Raw genomic sequence first — 11253 nt, forward strand, 5'->3', positions numbered from 1 at the left:
GCATGAGTTCTTTATAAATGCTGGATATTAATTTTTATCATATATGGTTTGCAAATATTTCTTCTCAATCTATAGGCTGCCTTTCCATTTTGTGGATTGTTTCCTTTGCTGTGTATAAACTTTTAAGCTTGATGAAGTCCCATTTATTTCTTTTTGCTTTTGTAGCCTGTGTTTTGGTGTGATAACCAAAAAATATCATTGCCAAAGCCAGCGTCCAGAAGTTTTCTCCTGTGTTTTCTTGTAGGAGTTTTACAGTTTCAGGTGTTATGTTTAGGTGTTTCACTCATTTTGATTTTATTTTCATGTATAGTATAAGATAAGGGTCCAATTTTATTTTTTTTAATGTGGAAATAGTTTTTCCAGCATCATTTATTGAAGAGACTGTATTTTCCCCATTGTGTCTTCTTGGTGCTCTTGTCAAAAATTAGTTAACCATGCATGTTTGGATTCATTTCTCAGCTCTATATTCTGTTCCACTGGTCTAGCTCTCTGCTTTTATGCCAGTACCATACTGTTTTGATTACTATAGCTTTGTAATATAATTTTAAATGAGGAAGTGTGATGCTTCCAGCTTTTCTTCCCTCAGAATTGCTTTGGCTATTTGGAGTCCTTTGTGATTCCATATAAATTTAGAATTGCTTTTTCTATTTCTGTTAAGAATGCCACTAGAGTTTTGATAGTGATTACATTGAATCTACACATTGCTTTAGGTACTATGGATATTTTAACAATATTGATTATTCTAATCCATGAGCACATAATACTTTTCCATTTATGTGTGTCCACTTTTTAAATCAACATTCTATAGTTTTCAGTGTACATATCCTTCATCTCCTTGGTTAAATTTATTCCTAAGTATATTTTTATGCTACAGTAAATAAGATTATTTTGTTTCTTTTTCAACTAGGTCATTATTTGTGTATAGAAATCCTATGGATTTTTGTATGTTGATTTTATATTCTGTAACTTTACTAAATTCATTTATTAGATCTAACCATCTTTAGATAGAGTCTTTGGAGTTTTTTACATATAGGATCTTGCCATCTGCAAATAGAGAAAACTTTATTTCTTCCTTTCTGAGTTTGATAACCTTTGCTTTTTTTTTTTTTTTTTTTTGGTCTGATTGCTTTAGCTAATACTAGTCCTAAGTAATAAGTTCAGTACTATGTAGAATACAAGTGGCAAAAGTGGTTATCCTTGTTTTGTATCTTAGAGGAAAAGCTTCCGGATTCTCCCCATTGCTTAAGACACTAGCTGTGGGTTTTTCATAAATGGACTTTATTATGTTGAAGAACATTCCTTCTATACCTAAACTGTTAAGAGTGTTTATCCAGAAAGAATATTAAAATTTATCGAATGCTTTTTCTTTTTCAATTAATATCATCATTTCTTTTTCCATCTGCTAATGTGATATATCACACTGATTGATTTGCATATATTAAACCAACCTTGCATGACAGGGATAAATCACACTTGATATATAACGTTCTTGATATGTTGTTGAATTCCATTTTCCAATATTTTTTAAAGATTTTTGCATCAATATTCATCAGAAATATTCACCTGTAGTTTTCTTTTCTTGGGGTGTCTTTGTCTGGCTTCAGTGTCAAGGTGATATTGGGCTTGTAAAATGTATTAGGAAATATTCTCTCCAGCTCTATTTTTTGGAGGACTTTAAGAAGTGTGGATATTAATTCTTCTTTGAAATTTTGGTAGAATTCAACTATAAAGGCATCAGGTCCTAGGCTTTTCTCTGTTGGGAAGTTTTTAATTACTACTTTAATTTCTTTGTTACTGGTCTGTTTAGACTTTCTATTTCTTCCTGATTCCACTTTGTAGGTTGTATTTTTCTAAAAATTTATGCATTATTAAGGTTGTCAGATTTCTTATCGTTAAACTGTTCATAATAGTCCCTTATGATCCTTTTTGGTTCTGAGTCATCTGTTGTCATTTCTCCACTTTCATTTCTAATTTTTTGATATAATAGTTGTTTCCTTGGGTTGGTCTAATAGTCCTCTGAGTTTGGCAGATCTCTCTCAATATCCCTAATGATATATATATATATTTTCTGTCTGCAGTACCTGTGGCCTTAATATGCAGATGGTTATTAAATTAGTATTAGTTAGTTCTAATTAGCTGTATTTCTCAAGAGGGATTGAATAACTATTAGGAGATGATAGATATGCGACGCTCACAAGTACTCATATTTTTGTGTTAGAGTTCATGATAGTGAACTCTAAAATACCATAAAAGTTTTATGTGAAACTCTGGAAATAAATACATTTACAATTAACTCTCACCATACTATCATGTTCATTTTGGACAGAGCTCCTAGTTTCAAAAAATCTAATTGTCATTTCCTACAACTCCAGACCACCAAAAAGTCCTCTGAGCATTATACTGTAAGTTTTATTGATTTTTATTTGTATAATAAATAAAACTTTGTATATTAATATGCTCCTAAAATTATTTATATAGTATGCTTTGCCTTGAGCAAGAGAAAATTTCTTATTTTGTATCCCAGACCATTGGAAAAGAGGAAACCAAGGCAGTGATACACAATGTATATTTAGAAATTGCCTGGCTCTTACTGAAAGAAAATGATGACAAGTTTTAAAGGTGGCAGGGACATTGCCTTTCTTAGCATTTTTTGGATATATCTTATTATTAGTAAACAAAAGCAAAAAAAAAAAAAGAAAAGAAAAGAAGCAACTGCGCTAGAATACAAGCAAATATTTGCTTTAAAAACACAAAACTAACACAAAAAATAGATTTTGTAACCTTAGGTACATGCGTATCTGGTTTTGTTTTAAAATTCGGTAGGACTATTGTTGCAATTACAGAATGCAGAAATAACTCAATGAAACTGCATAGGAAACCCTTATTCGACACTTTGCTTTTCTCTCCCCTTTCTTTGAGTAAATCTGACATTATAAGCATAACTGGTTCTCTGTGGACCTCTTAAATAATTTAAAGATGCTGAGCTTCATATTCTACAGCCCAAAGATGCTGACATTATTTTAAATCAGGTTTTTACACTTAAAACGTATTGAAGTACATTGGGGGAGATGAAGATTTGCTACCTGTGCTCTTTTTCTGTAAGAACAGTGTTCAGTAGACAGAGTTGGAATAAAATAATATCTCCATGGTTTGTTTTTAAATCTTTATCTCCAGTCAAATGACATGAGCTATGATAACACATATATGACAACTTGGTAATTTCAGAAAAAATTCTGAATGCAAAGAGACTTGTTAATATCAAGTGAAAATAGAAATTCTTAAATATTTTCTAAAAAGAGCAACAGACTGCTCTTATGATGTGTCTCCCTGTTCAATAGATTTGGGTATTGCAACAACTCAAGGGATGTTTGTGGTACTCTAAGCTATGTGTAAGAGATTTTTGAAATGCTGAAATGTGGCCATTACTTAACTCTGTGTGACCAATATTAACAGAGTTCAGCTCTACTTGTATAATATGAAAGTTAAGAGATGCACTCTTCTTTCTCGGTACCTTCATCTCTTTCTGCACATTAGGCAGAAAGTCAGTTTTATCCCATTTCCACATATAACTGCCACATGTGGTTTATAAGTCCCTATGTTGAATGTATCTGGGTCAGAGGCAGAGCTCAAAGTTGAACTAGGGCTTAGTACACTGCTTGGCCTCAATCAGAATTTTCTTTTTGTGATCGGGCATGTTCCCAGTTGCCATGCAATGTGAGCTGGCAAGGGAGAAGGAGAGCCAAAAAAAAAAAAAAAAAAAAAAAAAAAAAATCAAGAATTGGGCTCCTTGCCAAGTTTTCATGGAGTAAAAAATTGGAGCCCTTGAGAGAAGCAAATGTTTGGAACTGCTAACCCTTCTGCCCTATCACATTCCAAGTCAGTCAGATGGTTATAGCCATCTCTGCCAGAATGTGCCATGTTATTGAGCACAAAGACAGGTTTCTAGCCTCACAGGATATGGTACTGTGCACTGGGAATTCATGAGTTTATATGAAAAGTTCTTTTTTACTTGTACCTGATGTTTAGGTTTCTAAAACTTCCTTCTCCCTTTTTCTTGTCCTGTTTCCTTTCTAGATTTCATTTCCCACTGCAATCCTACATTCTGTACTTTCCTTATTCTAGTAATTAATTTTCCTTGCATGAGTAAAATTCATGGTCACTTATCAGAGTTTCATATCCAAGGTGCAAAATTGTTCAAGTGTAGAAAAGAGGGACATTCCTCTCAACAGGAGGGAAAAAAATACAGAAAAATATCTCAGACATGCTCAATTCGAGTGTTTTCACCTTGGTGGATGCAGCGGGCAATCATTTTGGAAAAAATCCAAGTCAGCCAGAAGTGGTGGAAGAACACTGAATTAAGATTTTGTTTTTTATTTAAACGAAATTAGCATGCCAAGGAATACACTGTCATGTTTAGTAAAGCATTATTCACAATAGCCAAGACATAGACTCAAACTAAGTGTCCATCAATAGATGATTGCATTTTTAAAAGTGGTATATACATACAGTGGAATACTATTCAGCTTTAAAAAAAAGAAATTCTTTTATTTGCAATAACATGGATAAACCTGGAGGAAACTATGTTAAGTGAAATAAAGCAGGCACATAAAAACAAATACCACATGGTCTCATGTATATGTAGCATCTAATAAAGTAGGATTCATAAAAGCAGAGAGTAGAATGGTGATTACCAGTGACTAAGGAGAAGGGTGACATTTGAAGAGATGTTGGTCAAAAGAAACAGAATTTCACTTAGGAGGAATAAGTTGAAGAGATCTATTGTACAATGTATAATTAATGAAAATGTACTGTATTTTTGAAAATTGCTAAGAGGGTAGATTTCAAGTATTAACAGCGCCAAAAACATGTAAGGTAATTCATATGTTAATTAGCCCCATTTAGCCATTTCACAAAGTATGCATATCTCAAAAACATTATGTTGTAGAAAAGCTGGTACCATACCTACTGAAACTATTCCAAAAAATTGAAAAGGAGGGACTCCTCCCTAACTCATTCTATGGAGCCAGCATCATTTTGATACCAAAACCTTGCAGAAGTACAACAAAAAATGAAAACTTCAAGTCAATATCCTCAATGAACATTGATTTGAAAAACCCTCAACAAAATACTAGCAAACAGAATTCAGCAGCACATCAAAAAGCTTATCTGTCATTATCAAGTGGCCCTCATCCCCAGCAATTACAACAAAAGCCAAAATTGACAAATAGGATCTAATTAAACTAAAGAGTTTCTGCATAGCAAAAGAAATACCAACAGAATAAACAGACAACCTACAGAATGGGGCAAAATATTTGCAAACATTCATCTGACAAAAGTCTAATATCTAGCATTTTTAAGGAACTTAAACCATTTTACAGGGAAAAAACCAAACCTCATTAAAAAGTGGGCAAAGAACATGAACAGACACTTCTCAAAAGAAGACATACGTGCAGCCAACAATCACATGAAAAACAGAGTGCAACATCACTGATCGTTGAAGAAATGCAAATCAAAACCACAATGTTTTGATCATCTCACACCAGTCAGAATGGCTTTAATCAAAAGGTCGAAAAGTAACAGATGCTGGCGAAGTTGTGGAGCAAAAGAAACATTATACACTCTTTATGGGTGTAAATTAGTTGAACCATTGTGGAAGACAGCCTGGTGATTCCTCAAAGACATAAAGACAGAAACATCATTTGACCCAGCAATCCCATATCTGGACACATACCCAAGGGAATACAAGTCATTCTACCATTAAAACACATACACGTGTATGTCCATTCCAGCACTATTCACAACAGCAAAGACATGTAATCAATCTAAATGCTCATTAATGAGAGTATGGATAAAAAAAAAATGTGATACATATACACCATGGAATATTATATAGCTACAAAAAAGAATGTGATCATATCCTTTGCAGGAAAATGGATGGCACTGGAGGCCATTATCCTCAGCAAATTAACACAGGAACAGAAAACGTAACACTGCATGTTCTCACTTAAAAGTGGAAGCACATGTTCTCACTCATCCCACATCAGGACCTCTTGGGGGTTGCGGGGCTAGGGGAAGGATAGCATTAGGAGAAATGCCTAATGTAGACGATGGGTATACATACCTATGTATTCCTTTCAGGGGCAATTATCCACAGACTAGTACATCAAGTGTTTGATTTAAAACTTACAACAATAAGTAATTTGGGGTGTTTTAAAGATTATATTTTAATAATTTTATTGACATATAATTCACATTCCATTCAAATCACCCACTTAGAATGGGTTGATTGGTGCAGCAAACCGTGGCACGTGTATACCTATGTAACATTTTTGTCTTTATGTTTGTAGCAAAAACATTTGCTAATTTTGATGTAGTTCAAGTTATTTTTTCTTTTGTTTTTTGTGCTTTTGGAGTTGAATCCAAGATATCATTACCTAATTCAAGATCAAGAAGATTTACTCTTGGGTTTTCTTCTAAGAATTTTATAGTTCCGGCCTTTACATTTAGGTCTGCGATACATTTTGAGTTAATTTGTGTTTAAGATTTGAGATAGGCATCCGGTTTCATAACTTTGAATGTGGATATCCAATTCTTCCTATTTGTTGAAAATTTGTTTTCTATTTTTATAACTATTTCTTCCTTGAATTGTCTGGGCACCCTTGTGAAAAATCAATTGACCATTAACTTGTGGATTCATTTCTAGACTTTCAGTTTTACTATATAAATCTATATATACATTCTTATGCCAGTACCACACTGTCTTGATTACTGTAGATTTGTAGTAAGTTTTGAAATTGGAACTGTAAGTCCTCTAAATTTGTTTTCCTTTCTTAAAATTGTTTGAACTATTCTGGCTTATTTGAATTTCTATGTGAATTTTAGGATCGGCTTGTCAATTTCTGCAAGAAAACCACCTGTGATATTTTTAGAATTTGCATTGATCTGTAAATCAATTTGGAGATACTGCCATCTTAATAATACTAAATCTTCCAATTCCTGAATGAAATGCCTGTTTGTTTATTTAGATCTTTAATTATTTCAACAATGTTTTATAGCTTTTAGTCTACAACTCTTGCACTTTTTTGTTAAATTTATATCTAAGTATTGTATTATTTTAATGCTATTGTAAGTGGACTTGTTTGCTCAATTTCATTTTTGGAGTTTTCACTGATAGTATACAGAAGTACAATTGATTTTTGTATGTTCATCTTGCATCCTAAACCTGAATGAACTCCTTTCTAATAGTTTTAATAGATTCCTTAGGATTTTCTATACATACAATCATGTCATCTACAAATAGGATAGAATTATTTCTTCCTTTCCAATCTAGACGTTTTCTATTTCTTTGCTTCCATAATTGCCTTGGCTAGAACCTTCAACAACTAGTGTTTAATATATATCAGAGGCTTCGATTGGCTACTTTTGGAAAAGAAAACAGGCTGAAAGAAAGAACAGTAATAACAAATGCACAGTAATAAGTATGCTAATTTATTTTTGCATCCGTTTTGTTGTTATGATTGTTTCAATGGATTGCAGATTTCAGTTGTCTCATTGTTAATCCATATTCATTTAAAATATGAAACCTTCCTGTAATTTATTTGTATGGTTTCTTGTTGTTTTAGTGAGTTAATTGGGTTTTTTTATTTGCACCTGACTTAATTGCCATATAGATTTTGGGGGACCTAATAAGCTAACTGGAGAAGACAGAAGCAATGCTGCAGCCCCTATCTGATTTTCAGCTTGTTTGGGTTGTCAAAACTGTCCAGGGCCACTCTTGTTTCATAACTGGTTTAATTAAATGTTCCACCAAAATCTGATGCCTGGAAAAAATAAGTATATTTTTAACACAGAAACTGAATGAAGAAAACTAGATCCCAATAATTTCACAAGTTTATAGAAATACTAATAAGCAGGAAAAATATTTAATCAAGTTTACTTACCTGAGTGATCACAATAAGTACAAATTGAAAATGCCATGTTTTCATCATTAATTTTTTGTAACATATTTCATGTTGTGGGTTTTCACTTGGATTTCACTAGTTCAGTTCTGTGGATAAATCACTACATATAATTGCATGTTTTACTCAAAGAAGCCCAGAATTTGTCTTAATTGTGAACTCAGTTTATTTGCGGATAACTGATCAAATACCTCTAGAGTAAGGCTCTCCATTCACTTTTATTTTCTTTAATAAATGTATATTTAAAATAGAAATATATGATCATTATAATAAGTTAAATAAAATCTTCCTTTAATAAATGTGTACTTGGAATAGAAACATATGATCATTGTAATAAGTTAGATAAAATCAACATTAAGGAATAAATTTATTCTCACCCACCTCTCCATTCCAATTACTGACCTCCTTCTCCTGCCCCTGTGACAAGTAATTTCTGACAGCTGCCCAGTATGTAACCTTCTGCAGTCATATAAACTCTTACCAGTATATATGCACATACAGCAAGCAGTCTTTGTTTACACATTTGGGCTTTTATAAACAAAACTGGAATAATCTAATGCACATTATTCAAATTTCATTTGTCTTTCAATAGTATAACATGAACATTCTTCCAGTTCAAAACAGCTGACTTTAACTCATTCTTTTCTTTCCTATTTTTAGAAACAGTTTTATATTTAATAGCATACCATTCCCCAATGATGAATGTTCAAGATGCTTCCAGTGTTTTAGCCACTTCAAATAATACTGCAAAAATCACCTTCAAAGAACACTGAAAAAGCATTTTTATACATACATCTCTTTTGGATTTCTTTTTTCTAAATTGTTTTGTCATATATTTTGTCCATTTTTTTTTCCTCTCCAATTATTACTTTGCGGTAATTATTTGTATAATGAAGATATTTACAACGTGTCTGTCACATGCATTTCATTTCTCCTCAGTATATTTACTGGTTAGCTTTTGGCATTTTAAAATTACATCTTCATCCAGACAATTTTTAAAAATTGTTTACATATTTGAATGTATCTCCTCTTTTATGCTTTCTGTGTTTCTTGCTTAATATGAAAATCTAGATAAATAGATGGATGGATAGAGGTAGATAGATGGACGAATACACATTTATGCCGCTGAAGCACAGAATCTTTTTGGAAGGTACTATGGATTGAACGTGTGTGTCTCCTTCTAATTCATGTGTTGATCTCCTCATCCCCAACATAATCATATTAGGAGGTAGAACCTTTGGGAATTAATCAGGGTTAGATTAGGTCATGAGGGTGAGGCCCTCATGATGGGATTAATATCCTTTTTTATTTTTATTTTTAAAAAGAAGAGATACAAAAATCTCTCTTCCTTGGGATAAAACCAAGTAGAAGGCCCTCATCAGACACTGAACCTGCTGGCACCTTGATCTTGGACTTCTCAGTCTCCAACTGTGAGAAATAAATGTCTGTTTTCAACATATCACCTGGTCTGTGGTATTTTTTTATAGCAGCCCAAACTGAAAAAGACAAAAAAACACACTGGAATTTGGAATCAGTGGTTGTTCTGAGGAGAGAAACTAGAAGGAAGCTAATTTTCCCTGTATGCCTCCTTTTGCCATGTGAATTCCTAGCATACTTAAACTGTGTTATATAATGGCAAAGGGCATAATCTCCGAAGCCAGAGTTCAAATCTCTGGCTCTGGGTTCAAATCTCTGTTCTGATACTTACTAGCTATGGGACATTGATCACCATATGTTTATCTTCCTATCTTTGTAAAATGGATTAAATAATAGCATGAACATTAGAATGTTGTTATTAGTACTGAAATAAATATATGTAAAGCACTTAAAATTTCAACAGCCGCATTAGAAGCACTAGCATATTAGCTATTTTTGTGTTTTCAACTCAATACATTTTTAAAGGACTATTAAAATGAGAATAAAGACATAGCTACAGATGTGAAAAAGATGTTTTTAATTGTGTTTTTATATATTAATTATATGGATTATGTGTAGGTGTATGAGAAATTCTAGAGCACATTGAATTCTAACCAAACATAAGCCACCCAAAAAGAGGTATAACACTTATCAGAAAAACAATGGAGCTAGCAAGGCTCACAACAAACAACAACACAAATTTTAGAGGCAGGTTCATAACTATGCATTTAAACATAAAAACATCTCCAAGATGTATTGTTTTAATGAAAAGAAAGATGTTGAAAAGTGTGTATAAAGTGCTACAATTTGTATAAAATTTGTATTCTTTTGTTTATTATCTATAAAAATCACAAATATCTCTTTTTTGTCTTGCCTTTATTTCTCTTAATGATAACTGTGGACCAAAAGAGTAGTTAATTTTCATATAGTTCCATTTATTAATATTTTCTTTTATTATTAATGCTTTTTGGTGTCCTGTTTGAGAAATCCTGCTTTAATCTTCAAATAATGGAGATGTTGTCTTGTATCATCTTCTAACAAGTATAGTTTAACTTTTCATTAAACTATACTTAAAAAATTATACATAAAAAATTGATTTTTATGAATGGTGTGAGGCAGATGCCCAGTTAACATTTTCCCCTGAAGATACAAAATTTTAATAAGTGATATCACTTATTAAAACATTTTTCTTGCTCCACTGCTCTGCAATATCAGGTTGTTATAATCAAGTGTCCATAATGTTTTCATGTTTTTGGATTCTCTATTCTGCTGCAAAGATTTATTTATCTATCCATATGCTAATACCACACTCTTAATTTTATATCATTATAATAATTCTTAATATTCGATAAAGGAAACCTCACACCTCATTCTTCTTTTAGAGATCTGCAATATTATTGCTATTTTGTATTTCCAATAAATCATGAAATTAGTTTGTAAATTTATTTATAGAAATAAAACTGTAAAGATGTTGATTGAGATTATAGTAACTGTTTACTTTAATTATGGGAACATCTTTATAAAACTGAGGTATTTATTTAGCTGTTATTTCTCTCAATAAAACTTATAAATTTATCCTAAAACATCAGTGCTTATGTTTGCTATATTTGTTATCGGTAATTTTTTAAACTATTGTAAATTGTATCTTTTGAAATTGTACTGTTTAGTTTTTAATAATATATGCAATATAATTGACTTTTATGTGTTTTTTAGATATTAATTCTAATAATTTATCAGTACATTTTATTTTATTTTTTTTTTACTTATACAATTATAGCATTTTGCTCAGTATGACATTTTCATTTTTTCCTTTTTTTTTTCCACTCTGTAAATCCTTTATTTCTTTTTTTTTTTTTTTTTTTTTTTTTTTTTTTTTTTT

Source organism: Piliocolobus tephrosceles, chromosome 14, assembly GCF_002776525.5.
Source record: "Piliocolobus tephrosceles isolate RC106 chromosome 14, ASM277652v3, whole genome shotgun sequence".
Lineage (NCBI taxonomy): Eukaryota > Metazoa > Chordata > Mammalia > Primates > Cercopithecidae > Piliocolobus > Piliocolobus tephrosceles.